Source organism: Schistocerca piceifrons, chromosome 3 (assembly GCF_021461385.2).
Source record: "Schistocerca piceifrons isolate TAMUIC-IGC-003096 chromosome 3, iqSchPice1.1, whole genome shotgun sequence".
Classification (NCBI taxonomy): Eukaryota; Metazoa; Arthropoda; class Insecta; order Orthoptera; family Acrididae; genus Schistocerca; species Schistocerca piceifrons.
This window is the reverse complement of record NC_060140.1, coordinates 738616449-738635737: the sequence shown is the minus strand read 5'-3', so window position 1 is coordinate 738635737 and position 19289 is coordinate 738616449. Positions and strand designations below refer to the sequence as shown.

At 39.2% G+C, this 19289-nt stretch overlaps 1 protein-coding gene across 1 annotated transcript in view; it reads left to right on the top strand.

Moving 5' to 3' along the window:
* The first annotated feature begins 4595 nt into the window (after window positions 1-4595).
* LOC124789892 overlaps window positions 4596-19289 on the top strand; it is a 93809-nt gene continuing 79115 nt past the window's right edge. Inside the window, exons 1-2 of the mRNA XM_047257412.1 lie at window positions 4596-4732; window positions 9119-9245. The gene's annotated coding sequence lies outside the window, so the exon portion shown is untranslated. The remainder of the gene's footprint in view (window positions 4733-9118; window positions 9246-19289) is intronic.

The following is a 19289-nucleotide window of genomic DNA, read 5'->3' as shown; positions in this document are numbered from 1 at the left end:
TTCCTCAAGGGTGCATGACAAGCACCATTGGAGCATTGTTTTCACTGTCAGGCACTTGTCACTGGGCGGTGGTACAAGAATGATGTTGTTGATGGTATCTGCTTGGCTGCCCAGGTGGTTAATCGTGGCTACATATTTCATATCATCAGAGAAAATAATGTTCACAGCAAAGATGCTTTCCACAATAGCAAATCAAACATGAGTGTTATCAGCTCAGAATGGTGGAAGCTTGTCATGTGATGCTGCATGTTGTTCTCCTGGACTGTGTAGCAGCAGCAAGGCTGTGCAATCGCACGTGCGTGCGCCTGTGTGTGTGTGTGTGTGTGTGTGTGTGTGTGTGTGTGTGTGTGTGTGTGTGTGTGTGTGTGTGTGTGTGGTGATTTGTGCATACAGCTGGTGAGTCAGCCAGTAATGCATGAACATGGACCGAATGAGGTGTCACGATTGGAATATGATATGTGGCCAGTGAGTACAAAGTCTAGTACATGCAAATGGAAACATGAAAGTAATTGGGAGTTTAGTTGGACTGCACCAATGCAAATGTTTATGTGAGGCTGCAGAAGTCACACCACAAGGCGGTTCTGCAGCAAAGTCAGTAAGAGGATTGTCCACTGTACAACATTGTTGTGCAGTCATGTTCATCAGCAAAACACTGTTATGTGGAGTGTCACTGTCACTTTCTATCACTTGTGAAGCATAAGGTTCACTGTCTGTGTTTTCTATTAGCAAAGAATGTGGAACAGCATCATGACTTGCAAAATTTGCAGAACAGTGGGTGCAGGAAGGTCACAATATCTGACTGAACTAAATGAATTCGCACAGATGAACAACACATGGTACTCGGCATCACCAATTGTAGAATTCCAGTGCATAGTGATGACAGATAATAAAGAACACTATGCATATAGAGTACAAAACACACTTTCTTTAAGGAAATGATGTGACACATACAGGACTCCACCATCTTGTGGTATGAAGCCACAGACTGAACTGTTCAGTCAGACAGAGTCTGCACTATACCTTTCACTGGGTAGTGATATTGTTGTTCCTACAAACTAATTAATAATTAACACTAACTGTGATGGTCAGTAATATGATGAAAAGGCTGTTACCCAGATATATATGTATAGTATGCAGCAGGTCACATTGACTCAAGGAAGCCAAGAAAGTTTCCAGGCAACAATAATCATGCTGATAGTGCATTCAGTTTGCTTGAGCTTCAGCAGATACATTAAATGAAGAGAATCAACTAAGCTACATTACCTTTTATTCAAACACTGGAAACTCCAGGTTGCAATATCAACAATATAGGTAAAAGATAGATTGCTACATGCCATAAATTTGACATACTGAGTTGCAGACAGGCATAACGAAAAGATGCTTTCGCATTAGCTTTAGGCTAAAGCCTTTGTTAGAAAAGGAAACACGCACACATTCATTCACACAAGCAAACACATCTCATTTACGTATGACTGCCATCTCTGGCAGACCGGACTGGAATGCATGCCTGCCTGCCTGCAACTCAACTATCATTGTTACACTGAGCAGAAATCTATCTTTTTCCCTATATTGTTGTTACTTTGTAATTATCATGACGGTGTTTAAAGTGAGCTGTTAACACATGGACAGCAGTCTGCTAGAATTGATGATAGAGTGGTAACTACATTCAGATCCCCATATGAGAAGAATGAAGCATGATTTTCAATTACCATACCAGATTTGTAGTACTGCAGATATGCATGAGATTTATACCAATCACATTTGGTTTTGGATCTTCAGACCATGCAGAGATGAGCATTAAGATTTGTTTCAATTTATGTTGAATGATGTAATAGTGGCAGTAGCATGATTAATGGCTTGAAATGGAATTCATTATGAACCAAAAGTTGTAGATTAGTAAGTATCTACTACAAAGTTCTTATAGGTTTCCTTGCATGGACTAGTATTAAACATAAGTTTTAGTGTGAAGGAGTGGAGAAACTATAAAAATAGATGTGCCCCATTGCAAAAAGTCAGTGAGTAGATTCTCCCACACATTTATGGAATGCAAAGGGGGACACAGGGTGCAAAAGAGATCTTAAGCTGAAGATCTAAATTGATAGAATGTTTCAGAAGTAGACTAAATTTGTGAACTGAATGGTCCACAGACTTGAAGTGATCAGTACTATTAGCACATCAATTTCACATATTCATAGTCCATATTGTCACAAAAATGTGAAAATTTTATTACAATTTGAGGTAATTATAATTAATTGCATTCGTCAGTCTCCAATCCAAGAATTAATTTTCTGAGATGTTTAAAGGCATGTTGCATGCAAAGGCATCTATACTGTGAACATAATTTTATTCTGTTTAGGAACAGAAATACCTGTAACAACAGATACATAGAATAAAATTGTGATGAATTTTCAGAATGTATATTTAACTTTAAAGAGTACTATACCACCTGCCAAAAGACAATGAAGAATCCAGAATAAATGGTCAGATGTCATTGTAACTTTGAACACATGTACACCAGTACACCAGTGGTGGATATATGACTGATTAGAGTTGCAATTCACTGTGACGGGTAGAATGGAAAACAGACAGCATTATGGTTGTTAGTATGCATGTTTAGTGTTGTTGAAAGGTCTGGTAACGCATACAGGGGATATTTACTGTCATTTTGACCAGTCACTATGAAGGAGACAAAGATGATGCATACTCATATGAGAAAATGTTATCAACACCTGACAGAGTTTGAAAGGGGCCTCGTTGTGGGTCTCTATTTGGCTGGCTGGTCAAATCTTGCAATTTCCATTTGTGCATCTCTCAGATGCGACAGAGACCCAAAGTTGGACTGCGTGAGGGCATGCATACTCATTGTTAAGCTTTTGGTCACCCCTGTCCAACCACCAAAATTCATTTTAACCTCTTCCTCTCTGCATCTACCATTTGAGGTCTCCCTGTAATATTCTGTTTCCCACAGCTATGGTGAGAGACTAACAGCAGCCAGACTATGGAATTATCACCCCATGTTTAGGCAGCTATTAAAACCACAATACAAATGGCTGCATTTGGAATGGTGCCACAATTGAAAAGCATGAATTGCTGATGAATGATATCACATTGTGTACAACAATAATCTGGTTGTCCATTACCCCAGGTAACCATCATTATTGATTATGGAGGTGACCAAGGGAGAGGTCCTCTCCTTCCAAAGTTCAGGAGAAGCACAGCAGTGTTACTCCTGTCATTATAGTGTGGGGAGCAATCAGCTATAGCTTCTTGTGTTACCTCTCATGCAACAGTATCATGGTGTCATTTTTCAACAGGGCACTGCTCATCCACACATAGCATGTTGATCCAGAATGAATTTGTCACTCTGCAGTGGAGTGTATGCTGCTATGAAACTTCCTGGCAGATTAAAACTGTGTGCTGTACAGAGATTCAAAATCATGACATTCATGTTTTTCAGGCAAGTGTTCTACCAACTGAGCCACTCAAGAATCACTCTCAACCCATTGTCACAACTTTACTTTCACCAGCACCTCATTTTGTACCTTGCAAACTTTACAGAAGCTCTCCTGCAAAACTTACAATACTAGCACTCCTGGAAGTAAGAATATGGTGGAGACAGGGCTTAGCCACATGCTAGGGGATGTTTCCAGAATGAAATTTTCACTCTGCAGCAGAGTGTATGAGGACAGGTTGTGAGCCATGCTTGGGTGGCTCAGTTGGTAGAGCATTTGCCCATGAAACGCAAAGGTCCCAAGTTCAAGTCTCAATCTGCCACACAGTTTTAATCTGCTAGGAAGTTTTATACCAGCACACACTCCACTGAAGAGTGAAAATTCCATTCTGGAAACATCCCCCAGGCTGTGACTAAGTCATGTCTCTACAATATCCCTGTGGCTAAGCCAAGTCTCCACAATATCCTTTCTTTTCAGAATCTTGCAAGTTGTACAGGAGAGGTGCTGTGGAGTTTGAAAAGTAGGAGATGAGGTATTGGTGGAAGTAAAACTGTGAGGATGGGTTGTGAGTCATCCTTGGGTAGCTCTGTCAGTAGCACCCTTGCTCACGAAAGGCAAAGGTCCCAAGTTGAAGTCTTGGTGAGCCCAAACTCTTTGCCTTTACAAATGTCTGCTTGTGTCTGTATATGTGTGGATGGATATGTGTGTGTGTGCGAGGGTATACCTGTCCTTTTTTCCCCCTAAGGTAAGTCTTTCTGCTCCCGGGATTGGAATGACTCCTTACCCTCTCCCTTAAAACCCACATCCTTTCGTCTTTCCCTCTCCTTCCCTCTTTCCTGATGAAGCAACCGTTGGTTGCGAAAGCTTGAATTTTGTGTGTGCGTTTGTTTTTGTTTGTGTGTCTATCAACATGCCAACGCTTTCGTTTGGTAAGTTACATCATCTTTGTTTTTAGATATATTTTTCCCATGTGGAATGTTTCCCTCTATTATATTCTGTTCTTTAGTATGATACATGCCCAGTTCATAGTGTTCCTTGGCAAAATTCCTGACTTTTCCACAATACCATGATATTATTGATTCTTCTTATCTGGGGACACTATAAACAAAAATATTTGTGTATGTTTATATTTTTCATTTCAAGGAAATGTCTCAGCAAAACTGCTGAATAGGAGACTGCAGGAAAGTGCACCAACTATAGTACAAGATAGTGTTCCAGAAGGAAGTGAAAACTGGGAATTGAGGCGACCACTTTTGACGCGCCTATCAACACTTCGAGAGGTACTACAGAGCACAGTGATTTAGTTATATATTTGTCAAAATGAATAAACTGCTAACCACATACTGATGAAGAGTTTCATGTTTTTTTCCTATTTCATACTTTGTGTGCTTCCCACTTCTTTACACTTTGCCGTGTAGTAGTCACTCTTCCACAATATCATTTTCACCCTGTAATTTGCACGAGCTACTACCTCATGTTATGCCACTTTTTATTTTGTCTATATATCACCATTCTCAGTTTCTTTGCAATCTCAATCAATCCAAACACTGCTTCATCTTCCCCATTTTTTCAGACCATAGCATGTTCTGATTACATCCCCTAGCTTACCTCCTCAGATCCCACCTTCTATGAATCATAATGTCATATGGTATATTGCAATGATTCTGAAATGTTGGATGTTCCAGCTTACGTCATTCTGAAGCTCTTGCAAATAACTGTTACTTAGAGAACAGAAGAAGTTTGAAATATCATAAATCTTTTGTACAGATCTGACAGAGCTCAGCACATAATCTCTACCTTTTAACAACAAAACGATCCTGCTTAACCAAAATTTTGAGAAAGACAAAAAGAGTACTCAGGTCAACAGTGATAAAAAAATGTTAGTTATAATTCAGACATTTTCATACGAATGTGCAAATCATGCAGTCACGCATTGACTCTCATAAGTAAGTTTTAAGTAGTGTAACTAATTATCTTTAATGTTTTGGAAGCATACAGGTAAACAGTCAATGAAATTGTATGTACACCATGAGCCAAAACATTATGTCCACCTGCTTAGTGACTTGTTTGTCTGTCTTTGGAACGAAATATATCACTGATTTTATTTATCACAGAGCCAACAGTTTTTTGCTAGGTTTGTGGAGGTATGTGACATTAGATTTTTATGCACAGGTCATGTAATTTGTGTAAATACTGGGTCTTTTATTTGCATATGTGGTGATGGCGCCCGATTGCGACCCAGATAGGTTCCATAGGATTTACTTCAGGTGAACTTGGTTGCCGAGACGTCAATGTGAGTTCCCTATGATGCTCCTTAAACCACTGTAGCCTGGTTCTTACTCTGAGACATCGACAGTTAGTCTGCTGAAAGATGACATCACCATTGGGAAAGACATCATGCATGAGGGAATGCACATGGTTCGCAGCTATCAGTGTGTCTTTGATTACTGCCACAGGCCCCTGCCATGGCGGAGAAAATCTCCCACAGCATAATACTGCTCCAAGCAGCCTGCATCCACGGCTCACTGCATGTTTTGAACTGCCATTCCCCTCAGTGACAGCATTTGTGGAGATAACCAGTGACCTAGTGTAGCAAAAATGTGATTCACCCAAAGAGCCAAAACATTTCCATTGATTGATGGTCAAATCCCAGTGGTCCCATGACCATTGCAATCGTCACTGACAATGCCATTGTGTCAACATGAGAAAATATAGGGTAGTCTACTGCAGAGCTTTCAACAATGCATGATGAACTGTGTGTTCCGAAACAGTTGTGCGTGCACCAGCAGTGTGGCCTTTCAGCAGAGATGCCACAGATCCTATCCTACTTTACAGAGCAGACAACCCCACATTCTGTGAAGAGTCGTGGACATCAAACCATATAGCACCTAGTGCTGGTTTCACTGTCCTTCTACCTCTTTCTGTAGAAGCTCACGACAGCAGCGTGTGAGCATTTGATCAGCTTCACTGCTTTTGAGATTTTTGCTCACAGGCTTTGCATAATAATAATCTGTTCTTTGACAAAATCGCTTACCTCAATGGATTTCCCCATTTTCAGCCCACAGCTTTGCTAGGGTCATCCCCATCCATCTCTGCTCCACTTACATACTTTTCGTAGCGCATCATGTGCCTGCAACATCACCAGGCAGCATCCGATGCTGTGGTGAGCAATGGTCATAATGTCTTGGCCTGTTGTTGTTGTGGTCATCAGTCCTGAGATTGCTTTGATGCAGCTCTCCATGCTACTCTATCATGTGCAAGCTTCTTCATCTCCCTGTACTTACTGCAACCTACGTCCTTCTGAATCTGCTTAGTGTATTCATCTCTTGGTCTCCCTCTATGATTTTTACCCTCTACGCTGTCCTCCAATGCTAAATTTGTGATCCCTTGATGCCTCAGAACATGTCCTACCAACCGGTCCCTTCTTCTTGTCAAGTTGTGCCACGAACTCCTCTTCTCCCCAATTCTATTCAACACCTCCTCATTAGTTATGTGATCTACCCATCTAATCTTCAGCATTCTTCTGTAGCACCACATTTCGAAAGCTTCTATTCTTTTCTTGTCCAAACTATTTATCGTCCATGTTTCACTTCCATACATGGCTACACTCCATACAAATACTTTCAGAAACGACTTCCTGACACTTACATCTATACTCGATGTTAACAAATTTCTCTTCTTCAGAAACGCTTTTCTTGCAATTGCCAGTCTACATTTTATATCCTCTACTTCGACCATCATCAGTTATTTTGCTCCCCAAATAGCAAAACTCCTTTACTACTTTAAGTGTCTCATTTCCTAATCTAATTCCCTCAGCATCACCCAACTTAATTCGACTACATTCCATTATCCTCATTTTGCTTTTGTTGATGTTCATCTTATACCCTCCTTTCAAGACAATGTCCATACCGTTCAACTGCTCTTCCAAGTCCTTTGCTGTTTCTGACAGAATTACAATGTCATCGGTGAACCTCAAAGTTTTTATTTCTGCTCCATGGATTATAATACCTACTCTGAATTTTTCTTTTGTTTCCTTTACTGCTTGCTCAATATACAGATTGAATAACATCGGGGATAGGCTTCAACACTGTCTCACTCCCTTCCCAACCGCTGCTTCCCTTTCGTGTCCCAAGACTCTTATAACTGCCATCTGCTTTCTGTACAAATTGTAAATAGCCTTTCGCTCCCTGTATTTTACCTCTGCCACCTTTAGAATTTGAAAGAGAGTATTCCAATCAACATTGTCAAAAGCTTTCTCTAAGTCTACAAATGCTAGAAACGTAGGTTTGCCTTTCCTTAATCTTTCTTCTAAGGTAAGTCGCAGGGTCAGTATTGCCTCACGTGTTCCAATATTTCTACAGAATCCAAACTGACCTTCCCCAAGGTTGGCTTCTACTAGTTTTTCCATTCGTCTGTAAAGAATTCGCGTTAATTTTTTGCAGCTGTGGCTTATTAAACTGATTGTTCGGTAATTTTCACATCTGTCAACACCTGCTTTCTTTGGGATTGGAATTATTATATTCTTCTTGAAGTCTGGAGGTATTTCGCTCTGTCTCATACATCTTGCTCACCAGATGGTAGAGTTTTGTCAGGACTGGCTCTCCCAAGGCCGTCAGTAGTTCTAATGGAATGTTGTCTACTCCCGGGGCCTTGTTTCGATTCAGGTCTTTCAGTGCTCTATCAAACTCTTCACGCAGTGTTGTACCTTCCATTTTGTCTCCATCTACATTCTCTTCCATTTCCAGACTATTGTCCTCAAGTACGCCGTCCTTGTATAGGCCCTCAATATACTCCTTCCACCTTTCTGCTTTCCCTTCTTTGCTTAGAACTGGGTTTCCATCTGAGCTCTTGATATTCATACAAGTGGTTCTGTTTTCTCCAAAGGTCTCTTTAATTTTCCTGTAGGCAGTATCTATCTTACCCCTAGTGAGATAACCCTCTACATCCTTACATTTGTCCTCTAGCCATCCCTGCTTAGCAGTTTTGCACATCCTGTCGATCTCATTTTTGAGACGTTTGTATTCCTTTTTGCCTGCTTCATTTACTGCATTTTTATATTTTCTCCTTTCATCAGTTAAATTCAGTATTTCTTCTGTTACCCAAGGATTTATACTAGCCCTCGTCTTTTTACCTACTTGATCCTCTGCTGCCTTCACTACTTCATCCCTCAGAGCTACCCATTCTTCTTGTACTGTATTTCTTTCCCCCATTCTTGTCAATTGTTCCCTTATGCTCTCCCTGATACTCTGTACAACCTCTGGTTTAATCAGTTTGTCCAGATTCCATCTCCTTAAATTCCCACCTTTTGCAGTTTCTTCAGTTTTAATCTACAGCTCATAACCAATAGATTGTGGTCAGAGTCCACATCTGCCCCTGGAAATGTCTTACAATTTAAACCTGGTTCCTAAATCTCTGTCTTACCATTATATAATCTATCTGATACCTTCTAGTATTTCCAGGATTCTTCCATGTGGCCTATCAGTGTAAATTGTGTTTAAAAGGAGCCTATAACTCCACAAGGCAGCATCCAACCTTGCAGTGGGCAATTTCATAATGTTTTGGCTATCAGTATAAATTGTTTTTAAGAGGAGGTTATACTGTTAGCACTTAAGTCCTCAAAATATCTTCTACTCTCTCCCTTAGATATAAACATTGTGTGTTTTCAGAGTTTACTTCAAAAACAACAAGAATGGGAAGTTTCTCGGAGTCAGACACCATACTCAGAACAATCTTGGCAGTCATAATGTATTTCCACAGTCTTGGACTATGGGAGTTATATGGCATTTGAAATTGGTAAGGGGAGACCTTTCAATTTACAACGGCCTCTTTACATTTTGTTATTTTATAAACAGCGTTTTTTTCTCAACATGAGTATAATCTTTATTTTAATGCAATTCATACATGCTACAATGCTTTTGGTATAAATGTTTATAAGATTTCAGTGTAAGGATATTTCACATATTTCTGCTTCTGTTTTAAACATACACAAACCATTTTTGTTCATTTTTAATGCACTCACCAGTTTAATTTCCAGTTTTACTGAATGAATTCCTCAATTTGTGTGTGGCAAGAGTTTATGGCACATATAAGTATTTATTTGTTTGTATTTTTTTAAACTTTCCCAACATAACAAATGTTGTTGAGCCTCTCAGGTATTACATCAGTTGGTTTAATTCAAAACTCTATATTATGTTGACAAAGCACCTGCTTGTCATCATCAGGTGATGATATCAATTTTTGGTGGGAAACTCCATCAGAATGTTAATATGAGTCCACAAGTGCTAACAACCATTAATCCCATTATCTTGGTAACAGTATACTTAGTATGGGGCATTGAAAACAGGCTGTCAGATGAGCTGAAGATTCTGAAAACACAAGGTAATGGCTTCTTAGTTCTCTTTTAGCATCATCTGCTGTGGTTGAGGTGGTTTTGACAAGTAGCACACATGGGGCTTGGTTACAGACACACTGGCTCTCAGACGGAAACCTTTGAGATTCTAGGCTACCGTGGGAAATCCTACATTGGTCAGACTCACACCGTTAGAGATATATGTGATGAACACTAGTATCATACACATTTAAGAGATGGAAAACTTAACTCATGACAAGCATTGTCTGATTACAAGATATTCATTCATTCTTTTCTGTAGAAGGAGAGCCTCCAGGGATTTGGAATGAGCCTAGGTGTAAACAAAAGGAAACTTGATATGTGTGTTGCACTAACAGTAAACTATCACTATATTGCTTAGTATGGTTTATGCTTATGCTGGCTAAATATAGCTTAGTAAATGGGATGGACTTCGAAATACCAGGCTCTGCATTACTACTTCTCCGGGACTGTGTCATCAGCAAGACTGTCTACAACTGCAGCAAGTGATGATGCAATTAACAGAGGATGGGTTCAACCAAAGCAAGTAATGGGATCCAGTATTGTTTGTGCTAAAATTCCAAAGAACTCAGAAACACAATTTGCAGCTTTATATTTTACAGTTCACCTTATGGCCTATTTTCATTGCTATTCTACATAATAAATGCTGTTTCATATGCTCAGTTTTTTTGTTTCATGTCTTATGTATCATGAAAACACTTCCTTTTAGTTCCCTTTCTATTTTAGGGAACAGGGAAAAGTCACAAGGAGCCAGATCCAGTGAAGAGGGTGGGTGCAATACTGTTTCCTTTGGCCAAAAACCTTTCCGACACTCAATGTTTGTGACCAAGGTAGACGAGCAAATCCTTAGCTATTTAAAGTGCAGCTTCTTTCCACATGGGGTCATGCAGGAGTTTTCAGTAGAGCCATTTAACCAGAGAAACAATCACTAATGCCCCTTAATTTGCTGGAAAGTAATTCTAGATACCCTTGGGTCCCCATTATATGTCTAATTTTTGTTTATGAAAATGTGTTGTTACAGTAATAGAAATCCTTTTCAAGACTACTTCAAAACAGGTTGTGAAACATATGTACATCTTCTTGAGCAGGTGAAACACTACGATCTTGAGCAGGAAGAACATTATGATCTTATGTACGTAATTATTATGTGAGAAGTACATGCCATTGCTGAAAATCATTTCATAAACTACTGTATCCATTGAACCTTTGGCCAAAACTTATGGTCTAAAACCAAACCAGTCGAAATATGAAATGCTCTTAGTCTTGGCATATGAGGTGTGGCTAGAAAAAAACCGGACTGGTACTGGTGAAACAATAAAACGAATGCAATAAGGCTGAAAGTCGCGTGGCCTGTCACGTGACTCTCGCTCCGCCTACTGCTCGAGTTTCATCTGCCTCCTGCACTCAGTCTGCCCGTGGCATCTGTTTTAAGTAGTTGACGTTTTGTCTGTGCGTCGGAAAATGTTGAGTGTACAGAAAGAGCAGCGTGTTAACTTCAAATTTTGTTTCAAACTAGGAAAATCTGCAAGTGAAACGTTTGTAATGTTACAACAAGTGTACGGCGATGATTGTTTATCGCGAACACAAGTGTTTGAGTGGTTCAAACGATTTAAAGACGGCCGCTAAGACACCAGTGATGACACTCGCACTGGCAGACCATTGTCAGCAAAAACTGATGCAAACATTGAAAAAATCAGTAAACTTGTTCGACAAGATCGCCGTTTAATAATCAGAGCAGTGTCTGAGTTAACAGGAGTTGACAAGGAACAAGTTTACCGATTTTTTCAATGTTTGCATCAGTTTTTGCTGACAATGGTCTGCCAGTGCGAATGTCATCACTGGTGTCTTCGCGGCCATCTTTAAATCGTTTAAACCACTCAAACACTTGTGTTCGCGATAAACAATCATCGCCGTACACTTGTTGTAACATTACAAACGTTTCACTTGCAGATTTTCCTAGTTTGAAACAAAATTTGAAGTTAACACGCTGTTCTTTCTGTACACTCAACATTTTCCGACGCACAGACAAAACGTCAACTACTTAAAACAGACGCCACGGGCAGACTGAGTGCAGGAGGCAGATGAAACTCGAGCAGTAGGCGGAGCGAGAGTCACGTGACAGGCCACGCGACTTTCAGCCTTATTGCATTCGTTTTGTTGTTTCACCAGTACTAGTCCGGTTTTTTTCTAGCCACACCTCGTACACTGATTTGCATACCATAGGTATCACAGACAGGAGGGTCCTCTTGCCAAGGAATGAAGCCATGTGTAAATTATTTTGAACTGCCAGCAGATCCTCTTCTGATGTCTCTCTGAGTCAATATCACTATGACAGCCTGCAGTGGAACAACACATTGTGTGGATGGTTGGTACACTTGCCCATTTCCCCACATTCACAAACTTTTTGAATATGAGTGTCTTTCAGACCTACACACTACACACACATTACCAAACCAAGATTGCCTGAAGGCTCTGGAATGTGGAGCACTTAGATTCAATTTATTCCCCATGTACTATTATTAATAAGGTAAAGGGATAGCTTCCTTTCTTTGTCTTTGTAATTCAAATTTGCAAATAAGCGTATTCTTCTTTCTTAAAAAAAGTAAATTTCTGTTCTTAAAAAAAATAGATATTCTTCTTGAAAACAAAATTTCATTTTGTAGGAACAAAATGTAGTGACAACACTGCCATTGTGAATTTGCTCCTCAGCAAGGAAAACCAAATCTTCTTTCTAAAAGGCAAAATAGTCCATGAAAGGCAATATGCTATTTGGAAATTAAATATTTCTAAATCAAATATTTCTTTGGGAAAAAAGTCTGCTTGACAGAAGTAAATGACATCATTCGCTATATAAGTAGTATTTCCATTTGGCTGAAGCTCCTTATAATGTCTCTCATAGTTACAACTTGTATCAATACAACTGGTCTGTCTATTATATGTTCACTTCATTTTTTCCAATGTGTGTAATCCACAATTATCAGGTGTATGGAGCACATTTAGTATGAATATTCTGAGCATGTTCCCATATATCTGTTTGTGGTTTGTACAGGTAATAAGCAAGGTAGACCACCATGGCCACATACTATGACTAATGTACATAAAATATTTGGTGTGTTCTGGGACTGTGCGTTCAAGTCCCTAAGATGTGGCAATGGGACACACACAGCCTTCACATATGAAAAATTAAAACTTTTCTACTCTGCCCATTCCTCCAACCTTCCAACTATCAGAAACAAATAGTGTTGGTGGAAACTGAGAGTTTTATACCAGTTAAATTACTAAGACGTAACAGACCCCATGGTACACAAAACGTGTCAGGACGTAGTTAAAGAAGCAAGGAAAAAGCTTACCAGGTTTTAAACAACACTGGTGGTGCTCCAGACCCAGTGTAGAATTCAGTGTGAGATGTTTTTAATAGTTACCATAATGAAACTCCATCTCAAAATCTGGTAGCAAATCTGAAGAGATTCTGGTTGTATATAAGGTATATAAGTGACAGGATGTAATCAATGTCTTTGCTGTGTGATAGCAACGGAAATGCTACCAGTGACAGTATCACTGGCAAGTCTTCTGGTCCATATTGTGCACAAATTATGTTCTTTTCTCAATATGCTGATTAAATAGCTTAATTTTTAACAACCATTCACTTGATGGAAGATCTCTATCTAAACACTGGAAAATTACACAGCTCACACCAACACACAAGAAAGGAAATAGAAATAATTCATTGAATAATAGACTTATATCATTAATATCAATTTCCAGTAGGATTTGGAACATATACTGTGTTCCAACATTATAATATGCATTGAAGAAAATAATCTATGACAAATAAGGAACATGGATTCAGAAAACATCATTCTTGTGAAACACAACTGGTTCTTTATTCACATAAAGTAATGAGTGTTCTCATCAAGAAATCTAAGTTGATTCTGTATTTCAAGATTTCCAGAAGGCTTTTGACACCATCCCTCACAGGCAGCTTCTAATCAAAATGGTGCATATGCAATATTGTCATAGCTGTGTGACTGGCTTTATGATTCCCTGTCAGAAAGGTAACAGTTTATAACAACTGATACAAAGTCATATAATAAAACTGAAGTTATATCTTGTGATGAAAAGTCCAGGTTGGAATGTCAACAACTATGGAAAAGGTAGATTGCTACTCACCATAAAGATGACATGTTCAGTAGCAGCCAGGCACAATGAAAAGATTGTTACACCAGAGCTTTCAGTCAAAGCCTTCTTCAGAAAAGAAAAGACACACACATTCACACAAGCAAGTTCAGAACTGTCATGTTGAATGAAAGCAGAAATCTGGAGTGGGACAGGGAAGGGGCAGGGATAGCAGGGTGTGGATGGGGAGAGAAAAGAATGCTGTCGTGCGGAACTTGCAGGGACTAGATGGTGGCAGGACAAGGCTGCCAGGTGCAGCAACAGGAGGGGACATGCATTGGGAAAAGATGATAGGACAGAGAGATGGAAACTGTTGGGTGGATTGTGTGGGAACAGTAGATGACCATAGTTGAGGCTGGGTAATTTTAGGAGAGGAGAATGTGTTGTAAGGATAAATCCCATCTGCACAGTTCAGAAAAGCTGGTGATGGAGGGCAAGATCCAGATCCCCATGGCAAGTATTACTTGCTGATGATGGTGGACCACTTAACTCACCGGCCGAAGGCAATGTCCGTAGTGGACATCACCACTGAGATCACTGCCACCACCTTTGTCAGCATCTGGGTGGGATGCTTCAGCTGTCCCAATCATATCATAACAGACAGCAGCCACCAGTCTGAGTGTGCACTGTTCACACATATCATCTGACTGTGTGGCATGCAGTTACACAAGAAGACTAGCTACTATCTGGTGTCTAACAGCATGGTCAAGTAGCTCCATTGAGCACTGAAAGCCTCCCTAACTTACCACGACACCACTTGGATGGGAGCAGTCCCACTGGTACCCCTTGGACTGTGAGTAACACAAAACAAAAGATCAGTACCTCACCTGCCAACCTTGTATACGGACAACCTCTCACCACCCCTGGTGATGTTGTGGAGAAAGTACCACAGCCTCATGGTGCCTCAACCCCACCACTGCAAGAATGTCTGCGTGCACACACACACACACACACACACACACACACACACACACACACACACACGGCTGGCCTCGAACATGTGCACCAATGCATCAATGTGGCATGGCACCATCAAAGTACTTGTACATGCCAGTCTAAGTGCTGTACGTGCATGATATTGCATACTTACATGTAACAGCCACCACTTTGGCTGCCCTACTCAGGGCTACATTGTGTGATCATCATGAGCAAGAGAACACTTGACACTGAATGTAACAGCAAGCTGACCAAAGTCTCCATCGCCCAAGTCCTGACCACTCAGACTGCCATTCACTCCTTCATCCTAGTGGAAGTCTTGTCAAAGGACAATGCTTCCTCTGCCATCAGTCAGGCAGAGACCGAACCCATGACTGCCAGCTATCATCACACCCCCACATGCTCCTCAGCCTCAACATTTCACCCACCCAGCTGGCACAGCATCCCATACTGTGGCCACCACAGATGCCAGGGTCACCCCCACAATAGCCGCCACTGGGCTACGTCACACACGCCAGCACTGTGTCTGCTTCAAACACCCTTGCTGCATCATTAACACACTGTCCCACCATGGGATGCAGCCCACATGTGCCCCAGCCACTGAATAGGTTAAAATCTGGCACCCTAGCCATCGTCTGCTGTAGAGACCCTGTCTCCAGTGGGCAACCACATCAGCAAATTGTCTCCAGTCGAGATTCAGACGTCACCTCCTGCATAACTAGCTGCTTATCTGTCACGGCTTTTGGACTGCTGTTTGCATCCCTGTGCCTCTGTCATGTCGGGCATCAAAGCTGGATCAACTTCCACATCAGTTTTTGTGTTATTTATTTATTTCATGTTCCGTAGATGCAGTTAGTGAGTCAATCACAAGGATATGGAACGTGTCAAATTGTACAGGTTTCAATTTAAACTTACAATAAATACAAGGGTAATTCAATGCCAAATTGTACATAGTTTAAGTAAGACATACTATAAATAAAGCAATAGATACAATGTCAGCTAGATAACATAACAACCATTTAACAGAAAAAGGAGTTTCAAACAAAGGTTAAAAATAAGAGCACGAAGTTAAATCAGATATTAGGCCTACAATATAATTTATTTCATGACATTTTTGTAAATGCATTTGAAAACTGCTTCCCCAAGAAAATAGTTAAATATACTCGTAAGAAACCTTGTAACAAACCATGGCTTACTAAGGGTATAAAAATATCTTGTAACTGGAAAAAGGAAATGTATCTGACAGCAAGAAAGAGTAGTGACCCAGAAACTATCAAAAATTATAAAAACTACTGTGTTATATTAAGAAAAGTTATTAAAAAATCCAGGAGTATGTGTATCATGTCTGAAATCAGCAACTCTGATAATAAAATTAAAACAATTTGGAATATTATTAAAAGAGAAACAGGTCAACCAAGAGCAGAGGAAGACAGTATTACCATCAAATTGAATGAAAACTTTACGAACAAAAAGTCAGAAGTTGAAAATATTTTTAATAATCATTTTCTAAATGTTGTGGATATAGTAGGATCCAGGTGTTCATTAGAAGATGCTAGGCTGTTAATGGAAGAGGCCATACCTATGCAATTTGATACAATTGAAATCTCACCCACTTCTCCCTCTGAAATTAGGAAAATAATAAACTTGCTTAAAAGCAAAAACTCACATGGAATTGATGGCATTTCCAGCAAAATACTAAAAGCTTGTTCTCAACAGATAAGTAAGATTCTCAGCCACCTGTGTAATAGCTCTCTGGAACAGGGCATTTTCCCTGATAGACTGAAATATGCTATTGTTATACCTTTGCATAAAAAGGGGGATAGATCTGATGTCAACAATTACCGTCCAATCTCCCTTCTAACAGCTTTATCCAAAATTTTTGAGAAAGTAATGTATTCAAGAGTAGCTTCACATATCTGTAAAAATGAAGTACTAACAAAATGTCAGTTTGGTTTCCAGAAAGGTTTTTCAACAGAAAATGCCATATATGCTTTCACCAGTCAAATTTTGAATGATCTGAATAATCGAACACCACCCATTGGGATTTTTTGTGATCTCTCAAAGGCTTTTGATTGTGTAAATCATGAAATTCTGCTAGACAAGCTCAAGTATTGTGGCATGAGTGGGACAGTGCACAAATGGTTTAATTCGTACCTAACTGGAAGAGTGCAGAAAGTTGAAATAAGTAGTTCTCGTAACATGCAAAGATCAGCACATTCCTCAAACTGGGGAACTATCAAGAATGGGGTTCCACAAGGGTCAGTCTTGGGTCCTTTGTTGTTCTTATTATATATTAATGACTTGCCATTCTATATTCATGAAGAGGCAAAGTTAGTTCTCTTCGCTGATGATACAAGTATAGTAATCACACCTGAGAAACAAGAATTAACTGATGAAATTGTCAATACTGTCTTTCAGAAAATTACTAAGTGGTTCCTTGTAAACGGACTCTCACTGAATTTTGATAAGACACAGTACATACAGTTCCGTACAGTGAATGGTATGACGCCATTAATAAATATAAACCTTAATCAGAAGCATATAGCTAAGGTAGAATATTCCAAATTTTTAGGTATGTCCATTGATGAGAGATTAAATTGGAAGAAACACATTGATGATCTGCTGAAACGTTCGAGTTCAGCTACTTATGCAATAAGGGTCATTGCAAATTTTGGTGATAAACATCTTAGTAAATTAGCTTACTACGCCTATTTTCACTCATTGCTTTCATATGGCATCATATTTTGGGGTAATTCATCACTGAGGAATAAAGTATTTATTGCACAAAAGCGTGTAATCAGAATAATAGCTGGAGTCCACCCAAGATCATCCTGCAGACATTTATTTAAGGATCTAGGGATATTCACAGTAGCTTCTCAGTATATATACTCTTATGAAATTTGTTATTAACAACCAAACCCAATTCAAAAGTAATAGCAGTGTGCATAACTACAATACTAGGAGAAAGGACGATCTTCACTATTCAAGATTAAATCTAACTTTGGCACAGAAAGGGGTGAATTATACTGGCACTAAAGTCTTTGGTCACTTACCAAATAGTATCAAAAGTCTGACAGATAACCAACAAGTATTTAAGAAGAAATTAAAAGAATTTCTGAATGACAACTCCTTCTACTCTATAGAGGAATTTTTAGATATAAATTAAGAAAAAAAGAAAAAAAAACAAAAATATTAAAAAAATAAAAAAAATAAATAAAAATAAAGAAAAACAAAAAAACAAAAAAATAAAGTTGTTATATTAACTTAAGTATGTTGTTAAATTAACCTAATTATGTCATGTATTGGAAAATTCGACTCGTTCCACATCATTACGAAATATCGTATTCATGATCTAATCTAATCTAATCTAACAGCCAACCTGTTGTTACAAAAAGTGTGATAATGCTCAAATGCACAATAAAATCAATTGTTCTACTTCTAGACACAATAAGTTTAGTGATGGTATACATTTTCTTTCAAATATTCATCCACAGTATAAAAAGATTTCTCTGTCAGGTAATCTTTGAGAACTTGTTTAAATTTTGGCAGTTCTGTATGAACACATTTGATATGTGGCGGGAGATCATTGAACAGCTTAATGCTGGAGTAGTAAACTCCTTTTTGTACCAGAGTGAGGTATTTCATTTCGAAATGTAGATTGTTTTTGTATCTGGTGTTATAGCCATGGAATTTACTGTTGTCTTGGCAGATAGAATAATTTTTTCACACAAAAGTAAGACAAGGAAAAAATATACTGTGAGGCAGTTGGACGGTGAAAACTCTTTTTGCAAGTGGTTGGTTCCCGCAGAATGTGATAGCGTATGACATCAATGAGTGGAAGTAGCCATAGTAGGCAACCTTAATGGTGTCAACTTCAGCCACTGAAGAAATTACCCATAATGCAAATGTTGCCGAGCTAAGCTTTTTACATAGATGAAGAATGTGAACTGACCAATTACATTTGCTGTCTATATAAGCACCCAGGAATTTTGTATCTTCAACTTTCTGTATTGGTTGGATCTCTACATTTTATGTTAATTTCATCGAGATTACTTTGTGATATATGGAACCTCATATAATGAGTTTTATTTGCATTGAGTGAGAGACCATGTAAGGAGAGCCAATTTAAGATGTCATTAAAAACAGTATTTGTAGTTTGTTCAAGATTGTGATCTATCAAATTGTCAATTAGAATTGTGGTATCATCAGCAAACAGGGTAAATTTGCTGTTTGTCTCAGAACAAAGAGAAAGATCATTAATGAAGATGAGGAAAAGCAGTGGGCCCAAAACGGAGCCCAGTGGGGCCAAAATGGAGCCTTGAGGCACACCACATGTT